Below are 25,020 nucleotides of genomic sequence, written 5' to 3'. Positions count from 1 at the left end.
GTTACCTTAATACACAAAAAAAGGTGATCAGAAGGGGATTAAAAATTGGCGTCCTATAACACTACTAAATTGTGATTATAAACTTATTGCTAAAATTATTGCTAGCCGACTAAGGCTACTTTCACACTTGTGTTCAGGGTTCCGCTTGTGAGCTCCGTTTGAAGGCTCTCACAAGCGGCCCCGAACGGATCCGTACAGCCCCAATGCATTCTGAGTGGATGCGGATCCACTCAGAATGCATCAGTTTGGCACCCTTTGGCCTCCGTTCCGCTCAGCAGGCGGACACCCGAACGCAGCTTGCAGCGTTTTTGTGTCCGCCTGGCCGTGCGGAGCCAAACGGATCCGTCCAGACTTACAATGCAAGTCAATGGGGACGGATCCGTTTGACGTTGACACAATATGGTGCAATTTCAAATGGATCCGTTCCCTATTGACTTTCAATGTAAAGTCAGGAGTCCCCTATTAATATACCATCAGAATATACTGTCAGATCTGAGTTTCACGATCTAACTCAAATCCGATGGTATATTCTAACATAGAGGCGTTCCCATGGTGATGGGGACGCTTCAAGTTAGAATATACTGAGAACTGTGTACATGACTGCCCCCTGCTGCCTGGCAGGTGCTGCCAGGCAGCAGGGGGCAGACCCCCCCTCCCCCCCCTGTATTTAACTCATTGGTGGCCAGTGCGGCCCTCCATCCCTCCTCAGTATTAAATGTGACCAGTGCGGCCCCCCTCCCTCTATATTCATTGGTGGCCAGTGCGGATTCCCAGTATTAAATGTGACCAGTGCGGCCTCCCCTCTTCCACCCCCCCTAATTAAAATCACCCCCCCATCATTGGTGGCAGCGGAGAGTACCGATCATAGTCCCAGTTTAATCGCTGGGGCTCCGATCGGTAACCATGGCAAACAGGACGCTACTGCAGTCCTGGTTACCATGGTTACTTAGCAATTTTTAGAAGCATTATACTTACCTGCGAGCTGCGATGTCTGTGACCGGCCGGTCACAGACATCGCAGGTAAGTATAATGCTTCTATTTATTGCTAAGTAACCATGGCAGCCAAGACTGCAATAACGTCTTGGCTGCCATGGTAACCGATCGTAGCCCCAGCGATTAAACTGGGACTCCGATCGGAACTCTCTGCTGCCACCAATGATGGGGGGGTGATTTTAATTAGGCGGGGGAGAGGGGAGGCCGCACTGGTCACATTTAATACTGGGAATCCGCACTGGCCACCAATGAATATAGAGGGAGGGGGGCCGCACTGGTCAAATTTAATACTGGGGAGGGAGGGGGGGCTGCACTGGCCACCAATGAATATAGAGGGAGGGGGGCCGCACTGGTCACATTTAATACAGGGGAGGGAGAGGGTCTGCCCCCTCCTGCCTGGCAGCACCTGATCTCTTACAGGGGGCTATGATTCGCACAATAATTGTGCGGATCACAGCCCCCTGTAAGAGATCGGGTGCTGCCAGGCAGCAGGGGGCAGTCATGTACACAGCTCTTTTAGTATATTCTAACTTGAAGCGTCCCCATCACCATGGGAACGCCTCTGTGCCTCTGTGTTAGAATATACTGTCGGATCTGAGTTTTCACGAAGTGAAAAATCAGATCTGTAAAAACCAGTTATGCAGACGGATCCATTCTGAACGGATGCAAGCGTTTGCATTATAGGAGCGGATCCGTCTGTGCAGACACCAGACGGATCCGCTCCAAACGCAAGTGTGAAAGTAGCCTAAGTGAGGTGATTGGTCATATGGCAGAGGAGTACTAGGTTTGTGCAGTCCCAGGAAGAAGGATCTCTGATAACTTGATTTTATTGCGTGACATTATTTATTATGCTGTTTTTAATGATATTCCCTTATTTATTGAAATTACGGACTTCGAGAAAGCTTATGATAAAGTGGTTCATAGGAGAAGATGGGGATCCCTATGAAAATAGTTAACATGATTAAAGGTATGTACAATGGGATTTTTAGTCATGTTTTAATTAATGGTAAGATTAGTCCAGCGGTTGATGTTAAGTCTGGCGTTAGGCAGGGATGCCCTCTCTCCCCAATTCTTTTTATTTGTGCAGTGGAACCACTTTTAAAAACCATTCAAAAGGACAAATGTGTGGATGGTGTTTTTATACCCGGAGGTGCGGAAAGAAGAGTTAAATCCTTCAGGTATATGGACGATATAGTTTTTGCATGCCAATCACAAGCGGATTTAAATAGGGTGAACCTGCACTTAAAGATTTTTTGTAGTGTAGCAGGCATGAATGTTAATTGGGGAAAATGCCAACTTGTGAACTATGGAAAACTGATAAATGTGGAAGTGACGGGGATCCCAAAGAAAGAAGAGGCGGAGATTTTAGGTGTTATATTTGAAAAAGACAATAAAGGGAACAAGAGCCATGCGGTGTTAGAAGGGAAAGTAGAGGAAAAACTGAATTTTTGGAAACTAAGAAGATTATCCTTGAAAGGGAAGATTTTAATAATTAAAGCAGTGATTTTACCCCTTATTTTATACACGTCAATTATTTTACCACCCAGTAAATTATGGATTAGAAGAATGTCAAGAAGACTTTTTGTTTTTTTCTGGGGATCTAAAATGGAAAAGATAAGAAGAACTGTTGTTATGAGTAAGACTGAATTTGGGGGGTATGATTTTCCTAATATTGAGTTTTTCATCCGGATGCATTATTTTTTATTAATTTATAAGATTTTAAAGTGCAATGGTAGAACTGAAGCCATGTGTAGGTATTTGGCAGGATGGATGTTCACTAAGTGGAGCTGGTGTGAAAGGGAACTGGGCAGGCCAATGGCATTTGTGATCCAAAAGTTTTATGTAGCGCTCAGGTCCTTTTATGATCAATATGGATTAAGCTCTCTAAGTAAAACTGATAAATGTGAGATCATAAAAGTAGGAAGGAAAGAAGAGATACAATATGATGTTCCATTCTGTAATACCACACAGGCTGCAAAAATTTGGAAACTTTTTAACGTTTTAGGACTTTATAACAAGCAAAAGGATGTAGCATAGCTCTGTTTTCATGGGTGCCACCCAACCAGATCTTTTATGAATTCCAGGGGGGTGAATTTGTCAGAGAGATGCCCCAGAGAAGGTTGTGGAGGCACTGAAGATCTTCATCATTTGTTATGGGACTGTTTTTAAGTTAAACAAGTTTTTTTTTTATTGCACTTACAGGGTGGAGAAATGTTAGCTATGAGAAAGTTTTTATTGGTCAAGATTTTTGAATTTTATCAAACTCACGGGTCTGTTGGTTGTGTTTTACCGTTTTTAAAGAGGTAATGTGGGATACCAGAAATCTTGTGATTTTTAAAATTTTCATTTTATCTCCGAAAGAATTTTCAAAAGTGTTTTTATCCAGGATCCGTACGATTTACTTGCTGGATAAGAAAAAAATCTGTTCTTATCAGTTTAATATCTGGGGACCATATATTAAATGGATTTTTCGAACAGGGAGATGGAAAAAGAGCTTGCTCTGTCCACTCCACGCATTGACCTGGTATTGCAGTACCTCCAGGACCGGTGCACCCCTTCTAATCCAGTATGAAAAAACAGACAGAAATAGCATCCTTCCAGCAAGCAAGTGGAAAGTTGTGTGTGTGTCCTGCCTCCCTCCGGAGTCTGCACTTCAGCTTCTCCTCTCTCTGCCCAGTCAGTCAGTCAATGCTGTGCTGCTTTCTGCATACCTGCATCTAGTCTGTCGGTTTGTTCCAGCACCAAGCAACCCAGCCAGCCAGTCTCCTCACACCCTAAATCTAATTAAGACTGATGGATGGCTTAATTGGCTTATCACCTGAATGAAGTGTTTGGACCTCCACGCCCCTTACCTTGGGTTTGATTTGGGCCTGTTGTGCACACCTGGGATGCTGAGTTGTCCCTTGAAATTGACCCTTTTTTAGCAAGTTGGCTGGATGTAACCATTTTCCTTGCTTTATTAAATGAGTAAAGTTTGCCTGTGTATCCCTCTTGTGGATCTATCTTTTGAACTGGATTACTTGGAGGCTAAAATGTATTCCAGCACTTCCTATGTATCTGCAGCAGCAGCTGGACCTACCTTGTCTGGACAATGGACGGAACACTGCACGTCACAGTCACAGGAGGCTTGTCAGGTCAGAGTCACGTAAGGTCAGGTCAGTGGATGACATCACTAGGGCCCTGACGGAACAATAAACAATGTATAACTTTTTTTTTTCTTCACTTCACTACTACTCCTCCTATCAGTTTTTATGCTTCGTGTGCTTTGGCACCAGGACTTGTGTGCAAAGAAAAGGCATGGCCAAAAGTGGGCGGAGCTATGCAGATGGTTAACATGGAGGACGCACATTTTTTCCTGGTTTGTGAGAGAGCAAGCAGCCTCCCGAACTGTGGCTGAGGCTGGGGCCTGTAGGCTGTTGCCTTGAGAAGTGCTCTGGGGCGAGAAGCGACCCAGTTGTCGAGGCTGAGCGGGTATCGCTTCTCTGCCTTTTGGCAAAGATTTCTGGCTTGCCCGGACTTGGCTGAAGAGTTGTCTGAGCTGCAAAGCAAGGATTCAAGAAGGCGATCGATAAGAAGATGGCATTCCATATGCGTAACGTCCGATTTGCCAGACAGGGCGAATTGAGGATTTGAAATTCCGTTGCAGTAGAGGTGTCAGAGGAAGCAAGAGAAAGGATCAAGCTGCTTTATTTCGTGAACGACATTCTGATCAAGACATTGCAAGTAAGGAAAGAGAACATTTTGGCCTTGAATGACTCCAAAAAAGGTACCTATGTTATTACGTTTGAAAATATGTCAGACTGCCAAAACCTATATGAAGAACTTAAGTTACATCACAATGACGAAATTCTGAAAGGACTTGATTTTGTTTTGCTATATTCAACGGGGACATTCCTTTGGTTATCCACATGTATAACCCTTTTGTTGCCATAGGGGATATAGAATTTTTCCTAGCGAGATATTGTTTGAACTTAAAATCTTGTTGAAAATTGATGAATGAGGCTGACCTATGGACAGGCAAATACCAATTCATGGTGAACCAGGGGGAATTGGGGGTTTGAGCCGCCCCCCATCAAACTTTCTGATTGGGAGAGACAGAGGATACTTATATTACCCCGGGATGCCAAGCTACTGTCGTAAATGTCACCAATTCGGTCATGTGCAGGCAGAGTGTCCAGAGGAGGTGATCTTTTGTGAAAAGTGTCAAAAGACAGGTCATAAAACTCAGGACTGTCCAAACATAATTGTCTGCAATCTGTGTAAAGAAGAAGGACATGCATTCAAAGAATGCTCTAAAAGATCAAGAAAATCGTATGCAGAAGCTGCGGCAAATGTGGGTGAAAAACCGGAGAATCAGAAGAAACCAGATGAAAAGAAGACTGTAGCGTATTTGATTCCGGGAAGGTCAACTGTGAGTAATCCTAGTGCAGCAACAGCTGGTGTCAAGGAACCTGTGAAAGTAAGCCTACCTTCAAATATACCGAAAGCTGGTACATCCAGAATCCCAGGAAAGGTGGACCCTGCGAAGATTCCTCCAAGAACAACGGTCCCTGTAAAAGAGGTAGAGGGATCTATCACTGGAACAGGGGTGAAGGAGAAGTCTGCAGGGGGAGAAACCATGGAAGTTGAGTTAAAAGAGGCAAAGAGGAAAGCGAGTGAACAGGAAGAAGAAACCCTCTACACGAAAAGACCTTCCCGGTTAAGCGCGGATGAGAGTGACAGCGGGCTGAGACCTAGTGTTCATTTGTCGGATCCAACCTTTATACAACAATTTGACAGTCCTGGGAATCAGGTATTATTTATGTCATCGAGTGGATCCAGTGACGAAATGACCTGAATCAGAATGACACCTCTGAAGAGAATTTATAAAGAACTTCTCGTGAGAGTTGCTTGTTTAGATTGTTATGAAATAAAATAAATGAACAATGTCTAAAATATTAAAAATTTCCTCTCTTAATGTGAGGAGCATTAAGGGGGCAACTAGAAGAGCTGCCATGTTTTCATATTTAGAGACGGTGGATAGTGACATTATTCTTCTACACAAATGTGGCATAGAGTATTCTCAGAATTATGCGGAACTAAGACAAGAGTGGACAAAAGGAACCTCACTGTGGTCTGGCGAGAATAGTAATAAGGCTTCCGGAGTCGGGGTATTATTCAAAGGTAATGACTGTCAAATACTGTCTTTTATACAACTAATTCCAGGGAGAGCCTTGCTGACAAATATAAAATATAATGAAAGGGAAATAAAACTACTGAACATATATGCTTCTCCGGAAATCCATGAAAGAGCTGAATTGTTAGAAGATGTACAGCCTTTTTTAGTAGGCCAGACACCGATTATTATAGGAGGAGACTTTAATTGTGCATGCAAGGATAAAGATAGAACCGGTGAACAAACAAGACGGTTTGACAAAACAGTACAACAATTAAATAATTTAATATCGGACTTAAACCTGATAGATGTCTGGTCAAATACAAATGTGTCATGGTCTTACCTTCTTGCTGTTCTCCTTCGTTTGACATGTGCTGGCGGCCATCTTGGTTTCTGGGTTTCTTGTAGCCTTCCACCCTGCGGCTCCTCCTTCCCACTGGGAGGAGCTGGATGCCTAGCTCATATATATAGGAGGTCTGTGGCTTCAGTTCCTTGCTTGGTCCTCTTGTGTTCACATGCTTCTAAGACTGCTGCTGCTTCTGGTTCCTGATCCTGGCTTCGTCTGACTACCCTGCTGGTTCCTGATCCTGGCTTCGTCTGACTACCCTGCTGGTTCCTGATCCTGGCTTCGTCTGACTACCCTTCTGGTTCCTGACCTCTGGCTTCGCAAAGACTCTGCTCGGTTTCACCATCCGTTTGGACTTTGCTTTACAGCTTTATTTTCAATAAAGCCTTCTTATTTTCACTTATCTCTTGTTGTACGTCTGGTTCATGGTTCCGTGACAAAATGATAGAGACCCAGGATATACAGTTGTGGCCAAAAGTTTTGAGAATGACACAAATATTAGTTTTCACAAAGTTTGCTGCTAAACTGCTTTTAGTTCTTTGTTTCAGTTGTTTCTGTGATGTAGTGAAATATAATTACACACACTTCATACGTTTCAAAGGCTTTTATCGACAATTACATGACATTTATGCAAAGAGTCAGTATTTGCAGTGTTGGCCCTTCTTTTTCAGGACCTCTGCAATTCGCCTGGGCATGCTCTCAATCAACTTCTGGGCCAATTCCTGACTGATAGCAACCCATTCTTTCATAATCACTTCTTGGAGTTTGTCAGAATTAGTGGGTTTTTGTTTGTCCACCCGCCTCTTGAGGATTGACCACAAGTTCTCAATGGGATTAAGATCTGGGAAGTTTCCAGGCCATGGACCCAAAATGTCAACGTTTTGGTCCCCGAGCCACTTAGTTATCACTTTTGCCTTATGGCACGGTGCTCCATCATGCTGGGAAATGCATTGTTCTTCACCAAACTGTTGTTGGATTGTTGGAAGAAGTTGCTGTTGTAGGGTGTTTTGGTACCATTCTTTATTCATGGCTGTGCTTTTGGCCAAAATTGTGAGTGAGCCCACTCCCTTGGATGAGAAGCAACCCCACACATGAATGGTCTCAGGATGCTTTACTGTTGGCATGACACAGGACTGATGGTAGCGCTCACCTTTTCTTTTCCGGACAAGCCTTTTTCCAGATGCCCCAAACAATCGGAAAGAGGCTTCATCGGAGAATATGACTTTGCCCCAATCCTCAGCAGTCCATTCACCAAACTTTCTGCAGAAGATCAATCTGTCCCTGATGTGTTTTTTTGGCAAGAAGTGGCTTCTTTGCTGGCCTTCTTGACACCAGGCCATCTTCCAAAAGTCTTCGCCTCACTGTGCGTGCAGATGCGCTCACACCTGCCTGCTGCCATTCCTGAGCAAGCTCTGCATTGGTGGCACTCCGATCCTGCAGCTGAATCCTCTTTAGGAGACGATCCTGGTGCTTGCTGGACTTTCTTGGACGCCCTGAAGCCTTCTTAACAAGAATTGAACCTCTTTCCTTGAAGTTCTTGATGATCCTATAAATTGTTGATTGAGGTGCAATCTTAGTAGCCACAATATCCTTGCCTGTGAAGCCATTTTTATGCAACGCAATGATGGCTGCACACGTTTCTTTGCAGGTCACCATGGTTAACAATGGAAGAACAATGATTTCAAGTCTGCCATTTTAACCCAATCAGCCTGACATAATGATCTCCAGCCTTGTGCTCGTCAACATTCTCACCTGAGTTAACAAGACTATTACTGAAATGATCTCAGCAGGTCCTTTAATGACAGCAATGAAATGCAGTGGAAAGGTTTTTTGGGATTAAGTTAATTTTTATGGCAAAGAAGGACTATGCAATTCAACTGATCACTCTTCATAACCTTCTGGAGTATATGCAAATTGCTATTATAAAAACTTAAGCAGCAACTTTTCCAATTTCCAATATTTATGTAATTCTCAAAACTTTTGGCCACGACTGTACATGGAGCAATACTTCTGTGCAATCTAGGTTGGATTACTTCTTCATTTCCAAAACATTCAAGCCAATAAATATGTGTGTGGAAGAAAACATCTTTTCTGACCATAAAATTATCCAAACAAGAATAGAAATACCAGGTGGTGGAAAAGGCAAAGGTACATGGAGATTGAATGTAGATTTGCTGGAAGACAAAAACATAAAAGATGGTTTTGTTCACAATTACAAAAAATGGACCAAACTCAAAAATAGTTTTGAAACAGCTCTAAAATGGTGGGAGTATGTCAAGATAAAAACAAAAGAATTCTTCATAAAAGCTGGAATTAAAAAGGCAAAGGAGAAGAAACAATGGTTCAAAGACTTAAATACAAAATTACAGACCTACTTGAGACTACAAGAAGCTGGTGTGGAAGTATCTGAATTAATTAAAAAAACAAAAGAAAATATAAAAAAGCGATCTACAATAAAGGGAAAGAGATCATCTTTAATAGTAAAGTCAAACAATTGGAAGAAAACGAAAAGTGTTCGAGATTCTTCTTCAAAAAGGTCATTACAAAAATAGCAGATAAAACTGAGAAAAAAGATATGCTAAAGGAGGCCAAAATGTTCTATCGGAGACTGTTTGACAAGAAAAAGATTGACAATTCTTTTGTATACGACGCCTTAGAGGCTCTGGAAGGTAAACTTGGACGAGAAGAACAATAGCATCTCAATATACAATTATCAATGGAAGAACTACATGAAACAGTTAAGAGTTTTGGCAAAGGCAAAGCACCTGGTTCCGATGGCCTACCGATTGAATTGTATAGTATGTTTTGGAACATCATGAAAGAAGACCTTGTACAAGTGTTCAAAGAAGCTTTACTTTGTGATGTGTTACCTGAATCCTGGAGGAGTGGGATAGTCACTTTGTTGTACAAGAAAGGAGAAAGGGAAAGTCTTGAAAATTGGAGACCTATAACATTGCTTAACGTTGATTATAAAATCTTAGCTAAACTCATGGTTATTCTAATAAAGAAAGTTATTGGGAAAGTTATCCAAATAAACATGTGGAGTACCAGAGAGAAGTCTATGCAAAAATTTGAACACCATTAAAGACTGTATATGGTACCAGAGTGAAAGGAAACAAGAGCTGGCGATTTTATCTTTAGATTTCCTTAAAGCATATGACCGGATATCCCATGAGTTTCTGTGGAAAGTACTGGAATATATGAACTTTCCAACAAAAATGATAAAGCAAATTTCAACAATGTATAACGAGGCTTATAGTCAAATTTCTATAAATGGGTTTCTGACAGACCAAGTATTTCTGAAATCCGGGGTGAAACAGGGATGTCCCCTATCACCAATATTGTTCATCTGTGCAATAGAACCGTTATTAGCATTAATAAGAAAGGACAAAATTATCAGAGGAGTACCAATCCCTGGAGGTAATGGGTTAGATGTTAAAGTCAATGCTTATATGGATGACGTTACAATTTTCTGCACCAATAAGACATCACTAAGGAGAGCTCTCCTAGTCACAGACTTTTTTTGCCACGCTTCAGGATTTAAGTTAAACAGGGAAAAATGTTACGTGATTGGAGACTGGTCAGATACACAAGTGCCTGATATTAAGATTCAATCAAAAGAAATAAAAATACTTGGAGTAATCTTCGATGCAGAAAACAATGGGAAGAAAAGTTGGGAAATAGTGAAAAAGAAAGTACAAGGAAAATTAGACTTCTGGAGATTAAAACAACTAACTATTGAGGGGAAAAACCTAATTATGAAAGCCATATTATTACCCATTTTGTTATATTTAGCACAAGTATTCCCACCAGAAAAGAATCTTATAAAACAACTACAGAGAAGCTGTTTTCAATTTATTTGGAACTCAAAGATGGAGAAGTTAAAGAGGCAAATTATGTACAAATAAAAAAAAATATGGAGGCAAAGAAATACCAAACCTTAAAAGACTTCTGTACTTGCAATATTTTTCTCTATGCGCGAAAGCAATACATACAGAGCCTACATGGTCCTATTTCTTGAGATATGCAGCTGGCCATTTATTTCGTAAAAGAATGGATTCAATTATCACTGACAACTCCAATAATAATAACACCACCAAAACAGTACGCAATATTAGAAAAAATAATCAGATTATACGTTCTGGAAAATTAATATTATTCGGAGCAATCCAAAAAAAGTAAGGAATATACTGGAGAAGGAGCAACTAGTTGAAATGGTGTCAAATTATTCTTCGGACAAGTCTATGGACTGTTGGAAAATGTGCAATATTGTCACGGAACCATGAACCAGACGTACAACAAGAGATAAGTGAAAATAGGAAGGCTTTATTGAAAATAAAGCTGTAAAGCAAAAGTCCAAACGGATGGTGAAACCGAGCAGAGTCTTTGCGAAGCCAGAGGTCAGGAACCAGAAGGGTAGTCAGACGAAGCCAGGATCAGGAACCAGCAGGGTAGTCAGACGAAGCCAGGATCAGGAACCAGCAGGGTAGTCAGACGAAGCCAGGATCAGGAACCAGAAGCAGCAGCAGTCTTAGAAGCATGTGAACACAAGAGGACCAAGCAAGGAACTGAAGCCACAGACCTCCTATATATATGAGCTAGGCATCCAGCTCCTCCCAGGGGAAGGAGGAGCCGCAGGGTGGAAGGCTACAAGAAACCCAGAAACCAAGATGGCCGCCAGCACATGTCAAACGAAGGAGAGCAGCAAGCAGGTAAGACCATGACAGTACCTCCCCCTCAAGGGCCCCTCCTCCGCGGAGCACAAAACGGTTTCTGAGGGAAGCGTGCGTGGAAGGCTCGGAGCAAGGCAGGAGCATGGACATCTGCGGAGGGAACCCAGGAACGCTCCTCTGGACCATAACCACGCCAATGGACCAAAAACTGCAACCGACCGCGGACCAGGCGTGAGTCCAGGATATTGCTCACCTCATATTCCTCACGATTGCCCACTTGGACCGGACGAGGCCGAGGAACCGAGGAAGTGAAACGATTACACACCAGTGGCTTCAACAGGGAGACATGAAACACGTTGGAGATCCGCATGCCAGGAGGAAGCGCAAGGGCATAGGCTACCGGGTTTACCCTGCGAAGCACTCGGAAGGGACCAACAAAGCGAGGCGCCAGCTTGGGAGTGGGCACTCGAAGGTTGAGGTTGCGGGTGGACAACCATACACGGTCTCCGACCTGGTAGGAAGGAGCAGGCGCTCGTCTGCGATCAGCCTGGAGTCTCTGGCGCTGCGCAGAGACCTCAAGGGACTTCTGGATCTGTACCCAAGAAGCACGTAGGACGGAAAGGTGATCCTCCACAGCCGGAATATCCTGGGGAGAGAATACCTCCGGTAACACGGCAGGTTGGAACCCATAATTGGCCATGAAGGGAGACGTCCCAGAGGAAGAGTTCACCGCCGTGTTCCTGGCAAACTCAGCCCAAGGCAGGAGGTCAACCCAATTGTCTTGGTGATCGGAGACATAGCAACGAAGGAATTGCTCCAAGGCCTGATTGGATCGTTCTGCGGCCCCATTGGACTGAGGGTGGTAGGCCGAGGAGAAGGAGAGATGAATCCCCAACTGGGAGCAAAAGGCGCGCCAGAACCTGGACACAAACTGACTCCCCCGATCCGACACAATCTCCTTAGGCAAACCGTGCAACCGGAAGACCTCCCTGGCAAAAATCGTGGCCAACTCTTGTGCAGAGGGTAACTTCTTGAGAGGAACACAGTGGCACATTTTGGAAAACCGATCCACAATCATGAGAATGACCGTATGGCCTCGGGATGCAGGGAGGTCCACAATGAAATCCATCCCCAGGTGTGACCATGGGCGCTCCCCGGTGGCTATGGGTTGCAGAAGGCCCAACGGAAGGTGCCGAGGGGACTTACTCTGGGCACAAACGGAGCATGCCGCTACATATGCGGCGATGTCGGAACGTAGGGAAGGCCACCAGAACAGACGTGAAACAGCCCAGGACAGCTGATTCTTTCCAGGATGCCCCGCGGTCTTGGAGTTATGGTAGGTTCGCAACAACCGAGTGCGCAACTCCTCAGGCACAAAACATCTGCCGTTGGGTCTCCCAGAGGGAGCACCAGATTGAGCTGCCAAAATCTGCTCACCCAGGGGAGAGGTCAGGCTGGTGCGAATGGCGGCCAGGATCTGATTCGGAGGTATGACCGAAGTCGGAATCGACTCCTCCCTGGACAGCTCGGAGTACTGCCGTGATAAGGCATCCGCCCTGATGTTCTTGGAACCGGGTAGGTAGGAGACCACGTAATTAAAACGTGACAAGAACAGAGCCCATCTGGCCTGACGTGGTGTCAATCTCTTGGCCTCAGAAAGGTAGGTCAGATTCTTGTGGTCCGTCAGGATGAGAACCGGAACCACCGAACCCTCGAGCAAGTGCCTCCATTCTTTAAGGGCCTGCACGATGGCCAATAACTCCCCGTCACCAATCTGATAGTTGCACTCCGCGGAAGACAGTTTCCGGGAGTAAAACCCACAAGGAAGCAGAGGACCCTCTGGTGTTCTACGCTGAGACAGAAGGGCGCCTACTCCCGTCTCAGACGCGTCCACCTCGAGGACAAAGGGCAACCCAGGGTTGGGATGCGACAGAATCGGAGCCGACACAAAGGCGGACTTTAGGGCCTCAAAAGCTCAGATGGCCTCGAGCGGCCAGACCTGGGAATTACTGCCCTTCCTGGTCAGATCCGTGAGATGCTTGGCCAGCATGGAAAAGTCCCTGATGAACTTCCGATAATAATTGGCGAAGCCCAAAAAGCGCTGCAGGGAACGAAGACCACTGGGCTGGGGCCACTGTAAGACAGCCGAAACCTTCTCAGGATCCATGGAGAACCCCTCAGCGGAAATGATGTAACCTAAGAAGGTTACCTGGGATCGGTGAAATTCGCATTTCTCAAGCTTACCGAACAGCTTGTTCTCTCGTAACCGTTGCAACACTCGTCTGACATCCAGAATGTGGGCCTCCATGGATTCAGAATATACCAAGATGTCATCCAAATAGACTACCACACACTGCTGCAACAGGTCACGGAAAACATCATTGATGAATTCCTGAAAGACTGCGGGCGCATTGCACAACCCAAAGGGCATAACCAAGGATTCGTAATGACCGGTCCTGGTGTTAAACGCGGTCTTCCACTCATCGCCCGCCTTGATCCTTACCAGGTTATATGCCGCCCTCAGGTCGAGTTTGGTAAAGACCGTGGCCCCTTTAAGGCGATCGAACAGCTCGGAAATCAAGGGTATCGGGTAAGCGTTCTTGATCGTGATGCGATTGAGACCCCTGTAATCGATGCAAGGCCTCAACTCACCGCCCTTCTTTTTCACAAAGAAAAATCCAGCCCCTGCCGGGGACGAGGATTTGCGAATGTGTCCGCGTGAAAGCGCCTCCCTCACGTACTCCTCCATGGCCTCATTCTCCGCTACCGACAGTGGATAGACTTTGCCACGAGGAGGAACGGCACCAGATTGTAACTCTATGGCACAATCGTATGGGCGGTGCGGAGGTAGGGCAACCGCGCGCACCTTATCGAATACATCCCGGTACTCCTCGTATTCAGGAGGCAACAGAGAGTCCGAGGAAGTACACAGCAACTTGACAGACCCGTGGATGCAACTAGCCCCACACTGCGGTGACCACGAGAGGATCTCGACCGATCTCCAATCGAAAGTCGGATTATGCTTCTGGAGCCAGGGGTACCCCAAGACCACCGAGTAGTGTGGAGACGAAATAACCTGGAGGCAGACCGACTCTCTGTGAACGGCACCAATGGCTATCCCCACTGGAAGGGTCTCATGAGTCACGTGTGGCGGCAGAAGGGGTCTGCCGTCTATCGCCTCAAGAGCCAGTGGGGAACCTCGAGCCTGCAGAGGAATGGAATTGGCGGCAGCGAACACACTATCAATGAACAAACCACCAGCACCAGAGTCCACCAACGCCTGGGTCGTCACCGAGCCCCCGACCCAGGAGAGGACAACAGTGATCAGTGCTTTGTCAACACGGGAAACCGGGGACGAGGAGACTCCACCCAAGATCTGCCCCCGACAGGATCTCAGGGTACGAGCGTTTCCCGGACGGTTCGGACATGCCAACCGAAAATGCCCACCGAGACCACAGTACATGCATCGGCCCTCGCGTCTCCGGAGTGCCCTCTCCCCCTCGGACAGGCGAGCAAACCCCAGCTGCATGGGTTCACCCCCAGACAAGTCATCCCCAGGAGGCGTGGGAGGAGAGGGAGGCACGGGTGGGACAGCAAACGTAGGCACCAATCTGTTAGAAGACCTCCGCAGGTTCTCCTTAAAGGAAGGTCTCTCCCTGAGTCTGGTGTCAATCAAAATCAGGAAAGAAATAAGAGACTCGAGCTCAACTGGTAGGTCCTTAGCTGCAACCTCGTCCTTCAAGGCATCCGAGAGACCATGAGAGAAAGCAGCGACCAGAGCCTCATTATTCCAGCCCACCTCTGCTGCCAGGGTACGAAACTCAATGGCGTATTCAGCTACGGATCGTGAACCCTGTCTGATGGACATAAGGAGCTTCGCAGCAGAGGCAGCACGAGCCGGCACATCGAATACCTTCCGAAGAGAAGCAACAAAACCGGAAAACTCGGCAACCACCGGATTGTTGTTCTCCCATAAAGGGCTGGCCCAGGCCAAGGCCTTGTCCGAGAGCAGCGAGATCAAGAAGCCCACCTTTGATCTCTCAGTGGGAAAGGCATGTGGCAGCAACTCGAAATAAATGCCCACCTGGTTAAGGAAACCTCGGCACTGAGTTGGCTCTCCCCCAAAGCGCTGTGGAAGAGGGGCAGAACCGGTCATACCCCGAAACACCGCAGGCGCAACAACAGGTGTCGTGGTAGACTCTGGCGCAACAACCGGAGCGGCAGTAGGAGCGAGCCCAGGAGCGACAACCGACCCATCGGCAACGGGAGCGAAATGAGCCGTGCGTTCAAGCAGGGTTTGCAACGCCACAGCGAACCGACCCAACAGGTGATCCTGCTGATCAAGTCTGGCAACCAGCGTGGGTAGCGAGGGTGGCCCTGTACCGTCAGAATTCATGGCTTGGTCCTAAAGTCACGGAACCATGAACCAGACGTACAACAAGAGATAAGTGAAAATAGGAAGGCTTTATTGAAAATAAAGCTGTAAAGCAAAAGTCCAAACGGATGGTGAAACCGAGCAGAGTCTTTGCGAAGCCAGAGGTCAGGAACCAGAAGGGTAGTCAGACGAAGCCAGGATCAGGAACCAGCAGGGTAGTCAGACGAAGCCAGGATCAGGAACCAGCAGGGTAGTCAGACGAAGCCAGGATCAGGAACCAGAAGCAGCAGCAGTCTTAGAAGCATGTGAACACAAGAGGACCAAGCAAGGAACTGAAGCCACAGACCTCCTATATATATGAGCTAGGCATCCAGCTCCTCCAGGGGAAGGAGGAGCCGCAGGGTGGAAGGCTACAAGAAACCAAGATGGCCGCCAGCACATGTCAAACGAAGGAGAGCAGCAAGCAGGTAAGACCATAACAAATATGGCCTATCTGAGTAAATTTAAAAGATCTTGCATGGTCAATAATGCATGAGTGTATCCCAACAAAAGTATTTCAGCATAGAAGGGGATTAAGTGCAACATCAAAATGTCCAAGAAGGAACTGTTCAAGGGAAGAATCTGTTATGCATGTGTTCTGGAATTGCACATTTGCCCAAGAGGTTTGGAGAAGAGTCGGAGTAGTTTTGAAATACACCTGCGATTTAAAGAGACTAGATCATGAACTGATTCTATATGGCCTGAAAAACACCGTAAGGCCGGAAAAAAAAGAGAGTAATGTGGGTCATGATCAACTGTGTTAAAAATGCCACCAGGAAAGTACGTAATATATTGCTTTTTAAAAGAGACATTATTGAAGCAAGAGAATGTGTTAATTTGGCCTTAAGTGAGATATATGTTTATTATTTACAAGATAGGAAAAAGTTAGGGAAATCTGCAGCTACCCTATGGAATATATATATGTGGAATAGTTTAGTTAGTAATGAAGTCTAGGTTTTTTATTCTAAAATAGTTTGGTGAGTTAGGTTTTTCCTGAGCTAATTACATATATAATTTTTTTTTTGTTCTTGTATCTATGATGGTAAGTGTAAATGTTTTTAAAGTTTTTCTAATAAAAATGTAAAAAAAATTTAATAAAAATCTGTTCTTATCAGTCTGTGTGAAGACTCGACGAGGAACCCCGAGGACGAGGACTGAAGACCCCGGCCTCGAGGAACCCCGACGAGAAGAAGAAGCTCGGCGAAGACCTTCCCTGGCAGAAGCTCCGCCCAGCAAGGAGAAGACCCGCATAGCCCCGCCCACTTGGGCAAAGGGATGCTTTGCGAAGACACTCCAGGAAGAAGGCTAGAGGGAAGTAGCCATGGCCACAACCTGCTGGACCAACCAAGAAGCCCCAAGCCCCCTGGACCCTCCGGGGCCGGACCCGAAGCCTCTGCCCGGCAGAAGGGCGGCGGAAAGCCCGGCCAGGCCGCTCCTTTCCTGGAGCTCTGGATGCGGCAGACCGTCGCCATGAAGCTGAATGAGGTGGATGCAAAGACCCCGGAGATGACCGAGGAAATCTTTTGCCAGAAGATGCTGGTGGCCAGGGATTTTCAAAGCCAGAGAACCTCAGCGTCCAAACCTTCATAACCGGGATTTTCTACGTGACCTTTGCGTCAGTCAACATCTGTAGAAAATATTGGGAGAAGATGAAATCGGCCACATAGGACTCCACGTTTTCTCACTTTGTCGGGAATTGCCCCATTCAGAGGGAGGAGAGAAGGATCACGGTGTCTATGAGGAATCCACACACCCCCGGCAAAGACATCACCACTTTCCTGAACTGATTCTACACAGTGGTGAGGGAACCCACCCACATCCTGAACGGACTCGGCTTCTGGACCGGGAAGTGGTCAGCGGTCGTGAAACTGAACAAAGACGCGACCGCAGAAGACTGCCTCCAGCACCTGCACCAGTCTTTTTAGCTCGGGAACTCCTATGGCCTCATCTACTACCCGGATATGCCACAGTTCTGCAGGAAATGTGGACAGAAGGGCCACGAGATGAGGAACTGCAAGAAGGATCCCTGCCGAATCTGCCGGGTCATAGGTCACGAGACCAAAGACTGTCCAAAGAAGGTGGCGTGCAACCTGTGCGGACTGGCCTCCCACGTCTACAAGGACTGTCCAAAGAGGGATCACACCTGGGCTTCAGTCGCAGCCAGGGCTCCAGCCGTCCAGAACCCCTCCCAAGCCTCAGTCCAGGCGGCGGCAAAGCCCAAAGAGAAGCCATCCAAGAAAGAGGGTAAGCTGACATCTCCCCCCGTCCACAGACAGCGGACAAGAAATAGAGAAACCACCGGACGTCCGGAGTGGTAACTAGGTTGTATCGTTCGCTGCTAACCTTTTTCTTTCTTATACATGATGGCAAACTTTAACCTTTTTTCCATCAATGTTAGGAGCATCAGGGATCGGTCTAGACGTCAGACGATACTAACCTTCCTTACTTCTCAGGTTGCTGACGTTTACATGTTGCAGGAGTGTGCTTTGCCCCCCTCTAGGTCCTACAACCACCTGGCCAGGCAGTGGTCCCATGGCCCCTCCTACTGGTCCGGTGGTGGCGACTGTAAGTCGGCTGGGGTTGCCATCCTCCTCAGGGGAAACGCGTTCACACTTGACTCCGTCCAGAAGCTCGTCTGCAGCAGGCTACTTGTCGTAGATGGCTCCTGGGCGGGAGAGCCGGTTAGGCTCATCAACGTGTACGCCCTTCCCTGACAAGGGTAAGCGACTGGAGTTATTCCAGGCCCTACGATCGCAGCTCGCTATTACCAAGACCGTAGTGATGGCCAGGGATTTCAACTGCCCGATAGAAGGGGATGGACGCAGCTCCGGGACCTCAAGCAAGCTAGACGTCACTTCCAAACTGCTTATTGAGATGGTGACCGAAGCGTCCTTGCAGGACATTGTGGGATCCATGGGGAACGGCTCCATTATTTATACGTGGTGTCGGCCCGATGACTCACTCCTACTTCGACTTTGTGTTTAACTCTCAGGCAGTCAGGCTGTGTAGGCACTCTATGGTCCCCTGCTTTTTCTCCGACCACAGGGCCATTCAGGTCCAGTGCACCTTAGGCACCGGGTTTCCCCCGGGCCGTGGGTCCTGGAAGCTTAACTGCAATCTGCTGAGTCGGGGAGATGTGCTGGCGGAGCTTAGGGACACCTACATAGCCTGGCGGAACGACAAATGCTTGTTTAACATACTCCCACCAGTCACTAGTACATTTAAAGTCCAGTTCCGTTGTTTCTTTCAGGCCAAACAACAACATCAGGCGTGTGAGAAGAAGAAGGCCTTCAGAGCGCTGCAGCGTGAGTTGCGGTCCCTGCAAGATCTTCACTGGTGCGGCTGGGACGTGAGAGAGGACCTGGAGGAGACCAAAAAGAGCCTGAAAAGGCACTTTGAGGAGGAATCCAGGCGAATCGTCTTCTGTTCCAAAGTGGAGAACCTGGAGAAGGGTGAGAATTGTAACTCTTTCTTTTTCAGGAAACTCCACGCCGGCCACACGCCCGTGAACGAACTGCGAGACAGAGACGGCAACATGCGCTCGGGGAAGGAGGAAGAGATGGGAGTCGTCACAGACTACTACAGCGACCTCTACTCCCTGAAGAACACCGACAAGACGACTGCCGATAAATTCCTGTCAGGTATCACTAACAGGTACGGAGGCCATGGATGACCCTCTGACGGTGGGGGAGGTGCTCTCTGCCGCTAGATCCTTTAGGTCCGGCAGGACCCCGTGCAGTGACGGCCTCTCAGCAGAGCTCTATGTAGCGCTGGGGGATCTTATCTGTCCGGACCTGCTGGAACTCTATGAGGAGATGGTGGTGGAGGTTAGGATGCCCCCATCGTTGAGGGAAGGAATGATCACGATCCTGTATAAGCGGAAGGGGGAGAGATGTGACTTGAAAAACTGGCGTCCCATCTCCCTCCTGAACGTGGACTACAAGATCCTCGCCAAGGAACTGGTCAACCGGCTGAAGGACGTCATCGGCGGAATCGTCCACCCGGATCAGACCTGCGGCATTCCAGGCCGCAGGATAGCAGACAGCCTCGCCCTTGTGAGAGACACGGTGCACTACATCCAGGACCGCCGTGTTCATGCCACTCTGGTCAGCCTGGACCAGGAGAAGGCATTCGACCGGGTCTCTCACGAGTTCATGGGCAAGGCGCTGCACAGGCTGGGTCTGGGCAGGAGGTTCTGTTCTTTTGTTGACCTAATGTACCTTGACATTTGCAGCACGGTGTTGGTGAACGGTTGGAAGACTGACCCCTTCGCTGTACTCTCTGGGGTCAGGCAAGGCTGCCCTTCTTCACCTCTCCTTTTTGTTTGTGTCATAGAATCCTTTGCGGAGGCTATCCGGCAGAACAAAGAGATCAGAGGGATCACCGCACCAGGACCAGGACACTACGAGGTCAAGTGCTCGCTGTTGATGGACGACGTGACCGTCTTCTGAGCTGACCGGCGTTCGGTGACTGCACTCGTCCAGACCTGCGAGGAGTTCGGACAAGCTTTAGGGGCCAAAGTCAACTGCGGAAAGTCAGAAGCCATGCTCTTCGGGGACTGGCAACTGGCCTCTTCTGCCCCCTTCCCATTAAACATCAAATCGGACTTCATCAAAATCCTCGGAGTCTGGCTCGGGAAGGAAGGCGCAGCCCTCAGGTCTTGGGAAGAACGCTTGGCCAAGGTAAATCAAAGATTTGGACTGTGGAGCCTCAGACTCCTCACGATTGAAGGAAAAGCACTCGTCCTGCGTAATGAAGTTTTGCTTGTGCTACAGTACACCGCACAGGCATGGCCCCCTCTTGCCACCGTTTCCAGGGCCATCACCAGGATAGTGTTTCGCTTCATCTGGGGATATAAGATGGACAGAGTAAAGCTAGCCATCATATTCAAAGAGCCCCGCAAGGGCGGAAAGGGCATACCGGACCTGCCCACTTTATTGCGGATCGCCTTTGTTTGTGACAGCGTACGCCGGACTCTGAGAACTACAAAACGGCTCTGCGGGTGTCACGGCTGAGGATGGGGGAAATCCTCAGCCGTGCGGTGACGGAAGATGTCCAGTCGCTACTCGCCAGGAACACAGAATTAGGGAGCAGGTCACCTCCTGTTGCGTCCCTAACGCTGACCCTGTCTCCTACCTGCATGGGCCGACCTTGATGGTAGGAGGACCCATGCGCAGGAACCTCGGAGCCCTGACTTACCCTCCGACCGGTCACTGGGCTAAGGAGCAGGGTAAGACAACCCACTCCTCCTAGGCACGGAGGAGCAGGAGTCTCACTGGCCAAGCAGCATGAAGAAGGGGGTACATAAACAGGACTATGGATAAGACAGGTGAACACTAACAGTTCCACACAAACCTGTCTCAGCCTTGCTGACTGGAACCCGTGCTTAGGAAAGGCTGTCCACACAGACAAAGGTAAACAGCACACACATGAAGACACACAGGGACCAGGACATCCATAGCTGCACAAAAACCAAAGACACAAGACATCAACAACACATCACGGTATTAGAACTTATGACCGGAAGGGTGGCCCTTACAAGAAGATGGAAATCACAGGAGGCTGCAACAGCAAAGCATGACTGAAGCAACCTCCGGAGCCATGCCAAAGTGAGAGGCTTTATAGGCCTAAGAGGCCACACCCAACGGTCAGACACACCCAGTGACATCACACACACTGGGAAGGGAGTTAACCCTTCCAGCACCACAGGAAAGGGAAAACACCAACTTAAAGGGAAAGTGTCCAACACAACAAACACACTGTGGTTGTTGCCGCAGGCAACGACATGGGTGGCAACCGTGTCCGGGGAGTCAGCCATGGCCGGGACACTGCCACCACATGTACACAACGACAAACGTTGCCACGGGCAACTACAGTGCAGGAAAGGTGTCCGTGCACACCACACAATACACAGAGTGCACACAGACTAACAACAGTGCATACATACACGCACACAAACTCCAAAAGGAACCGCACACATACCTGTTGTCCGCGGCAACCGCACTTGAGACAAGCAACATCATGCCTCAAGCTGCGGTTGAAACAACAACCCAAACCGCGGGCAGCAGTATGCGGCTCCCAAGGAGTCACGGCCAAACCGTGGCCGTGACAGCGGGCAAGGCTATGTCTCGCTTTTTCCTCCTGCCCCTCTGGAGGGGTCTGGGCTGGGACAAGTGGGACAGCTCCATCCCTTACAACTGGCACGCTCCGTGGTTCTAAGAGACGTCATCAGGTTTGTGAGGGAACATCAACTGCAGGGCCTCAAGCCCGACTTGTGGAAGCCAAAAACTATCCACAAACTCATCAGAGCAAAGGATGTGGTGGAGTCAATTCCAGGGATCCATGATGACACCGTAGAGACAGCTTGGACTAATGTGTCGTCAAACAGGTTGACCAATGGGCATAAGGACTTGTCATGGATGGCCATTCAGGCATGCCCGTAATCTGTGCAAAACCCGGTACTGCCCCAGCTGCCCTTTTGTGGAGGAAACATCTTGTCACCTGTTTTGGGAGTGCCGCTTTGCACAGCGCCTGTTCGACGCCCTGGAACATGAACTCAAAGACTCTGTGCCCAGGAACAGCCTGCAATGCACTTCGGTGCTGTATGGACTATTTCCTGGGATTCATACTGTTGAGGCCATCCAGGAGGCCTGGTGACTAATGTTTTAAGGACGCTATTTGGGTCTCCAGGAGCCGGCTCGTGCTTAGGAGGGAGAACATGTCCATCCTCGACTGCCGCAGACTTATCCACAGCCTGCTGCGGGATTACAACATCTCCGAGGACGTCGACGAAGAAGAGGACTGAACCCCTCTCCTTCCCCCCTTCTCCCCCCGTGTGTTTTTGTCTTATAAATAAAGCTTCGGACATGTGAGTTCCCCCTCCCTACCACCCCACCCGCATCACTGTCTGTATGCTTTGTTGTAAGGTTTATTGTGATTGAATAAATATGATAGTGTAGCATGCATTGCGATATATAGCGTAGGTTAGCCTGTGTCTTTATATAACAATGCCATGCTCACCAAGACGATTGTTTGTAATTTATTGAGTGCTGTGCTGCGTCACAGTACCACAGTATGCATGTATGACGATTGATTGTAATAAAGACGTTTTCAATCAAAAATCTGTTCTTATCAGTTTAATATCTGATACGTCCCCTATCTGGGGACCATACACTCACCTAAAGAATTATTAGGAACACCTGTTCTATTTCTCATTAATGCAATTATCTAGTCAACCAATCACATGGCAGTTGCTTCAATGCATTTAGGGGGGTGGTCCTGGTCAAGACAATCTCCTGAACTCCAAACTGAATGTCAGAATGGGAAAGAAAGGTGATTTAAGCAATTTTGAGCGTGGCATGGTTGTCTGTGCCAGACGGGCCAGTCTGAGTATTTCACAATCTGCTCAGTTACTGGGATTTTCACGCACAACCATTTCTAGGGTTTACAAAGAATGGTGTGAAAAGGGAAAAACATCCAGTATGCGGCAGTCCTGTGGGCAAAAATGCCTTGTGGATGCTAGAGGTCAGAGGAGAATGGGCCGACTGATTCAAGCTGATAGAAGAGCAACGTTGACTGAAATAACCACTCGTTACAACCGAGGTATGCAGCAAAGCATTTGTGAAGCCACAACACGCACAACCTTGAGGCGGATGGGCTACAACAGCAGAAGACCCCACCGGGTACCACTCATCTCCACTACAAATAGGAAAAAGAGGCTACAATTTGCACGAGCTCACCAAAATTGGACTGTTGAAGACTGGAAAAATGTTGCCTGGTCTGATGAGTCTCGATTTCTGTTGAGACATTCAAATGGTAGAGTCCGAATTTGGCGTAAACAGAATGAGAACATGTATCCATCCTCTGATGGCTACTTCCTACAGGATAATGCACCATGTCACAAAGCTCGAATCATTTCAAATTGGTTTCTTGAACATGTCAATTTTCACTGTACTAAAATGGCCCCCACAGTCACCAGATCTCAACCCAATAGAGCATCTTTGGAATGTGGTGGAACGGGAGCTTCATGCCCTGGATGTGCATCCCTCAAATCTCCATCAACTGCAAGATGCTATCCTATCAGTATGGGCCAACATTTCTAAAGAATGCTATCAGCACCTTGTTGAATCAATGCCACGTAGAATTAAGGCAGTTCTGAAGGCAAAAGGGGGTCCAACACCGTATTAGTATGGTGTTCCTAATAATTCTTTAGGTGAGTGTATATTAAATGGATTTTTAGAACAGGGAGATGGAAAAAGAGCTTGCTCTGTCCACTCCACGCATTAATCTGGTATTGCAGTACCTCCAGGACCGGTGCACCCCTTTTAATCCTGTATGAAAAAACAGAATGAAGTACATTGATTGCAAGCATCCTTCCTGCATCAGGAGTCTGCACTTCAGCTTTTCCTCTCTCTCTGTCCAGTCAGTGCTGTGCTGCTTTCTGCGTACCTGCATCTAGTCTGTCAATCTCCTAATTGCATCAGCTGTTGGTTTGCTCCAGCACCAAGCAAGCCAGCCAGCCAGTCTCCTCACACCCTAAATCCAATTAAGACTGATGGGTTAATTGGCTTATCACCTGAATGAAGTGTTTGGACCTCCACGCACCTTGGGTTTGATTTGGGCCTGTTGTGCACCTGAGATGCTGATTTGTAGCAAGTTGGCTGAATGTAACCATTTAGCTTTTCCAGTGCTTTAATAAATGAGTAAAGTTTGCCTGTGTCTCCCTCTTGTGGATCTTTTCAACTGGATTACTTGGAGGCTAAAAAGTAGTCCAGCATTTCCTATGTATCAACAGCAGCTGGACCTACCTTGTCTGGACAATGGACGGAACACTGCACGTGTCACAGGAGGCTTGTCAGGTCAGAGGTCAAGTAAGGTCAGGTCAGTGGATGACATCACAAGGGCCCTGACGGAACACTCAACAATGGGGCCCTGACATCACAATCAACAATGCATACCCCCCTTTTTTTTTTCTTCTTTTTTTCTCTCTTCACTACTTCTCCATTCACTCCTCCTATCGGTTTTTATCGTGCTTTGGCACCAGGACTTACGTGCGAAGAAAAGGCGTGGCCAAAAGTGGGCGGAGCTATGCAGATGGCGAACATGAAGAGGAGCCTGCTGGTGATTTCCGAGCGTAGGACGTACATTTTCCCTGGTTTGTGAGAGAAAGAAGCCTCCCGGACTGTGTCTGGGGCTGGGGCCCTTAAGTCTATCACCTTCAGAAGTGTTTTGCATTGGGGACCATCGGCCTGTACTGCGAACCCTTTTCAGGTTATCGCTTCTCAGCCTTTTGGCTAAGATCAGGTGTAGGGATACATTGGGTCTTGGTCAGAAGGGGCCTGGGGTACCCGTCTTCTCTGCCTTGGAGGTGGGCCACGCTGAAAAGTTCGGTCCTACCTCCTTGCTGCTATTGGGGAGCGGCTTCGTCCCTGGGCAACGG

General features: G+C 47.7%; 1 long non-coding RNA gene, 1 other non-coding gene and 2 pseudogenes across 2 annotated transcripts; all 4 read left to right on the top strand.

Moving 5' to 3' along the window:
- Positions 1 to 3,368: 3,368 nt before the first annotated feature.
- Positions 3,369 to 3,551, top strand: LOC121006509. Its single transcript, XR_005780322.1, has one exon. It is a non-coding gene; the product is annotated as a U2 spliceosomal RNA (small nuclear RNA).
- Positions 3,552 to 3,638: 87 nt separating this feature from the next.
- LOC121004603 lies at positions 3,639 to 24,114 on the top strand. The gene is made up of 3 exons (XR_005779791.1): positions 3,639 to 3,717; positions 4,406 to 4,408; positions 24,040 to 24,114. It is a non-coding gene; the product is annotated as an uncharacterized LOC121004603 (long non-coding RNA).
- LOC121006661 lies at positions 22,702 to 22,748 on the top strand (annotated as a pseudogene).
- On the top strand, positions 23,785 to 23,905 carry LOC121006533 (annotated as a pseudogene).
- Positions 24,115 to 25,020: the final 906 nt, after the last annotated feature.

The sequence above is a fragment of the Bufo bufo genome, chromosome 6 (genome assembly GCF_905171765.1).
Source record: "Bufo bufo chromosome 6, aBufBuf1.1, whole genome shotgun sequence".
Classification (NCBI taxonomy): domain Eukaryota; kingdom Metazoa; phylum Chordata; class Amphibia; order Anura; family Bufonidae; genus Bufo; species Bufo bufo.
Note: the sequence above shows the minus strand (reverse complement) of the source record. Positions and strands in the feature narration are given on the sequence as shown.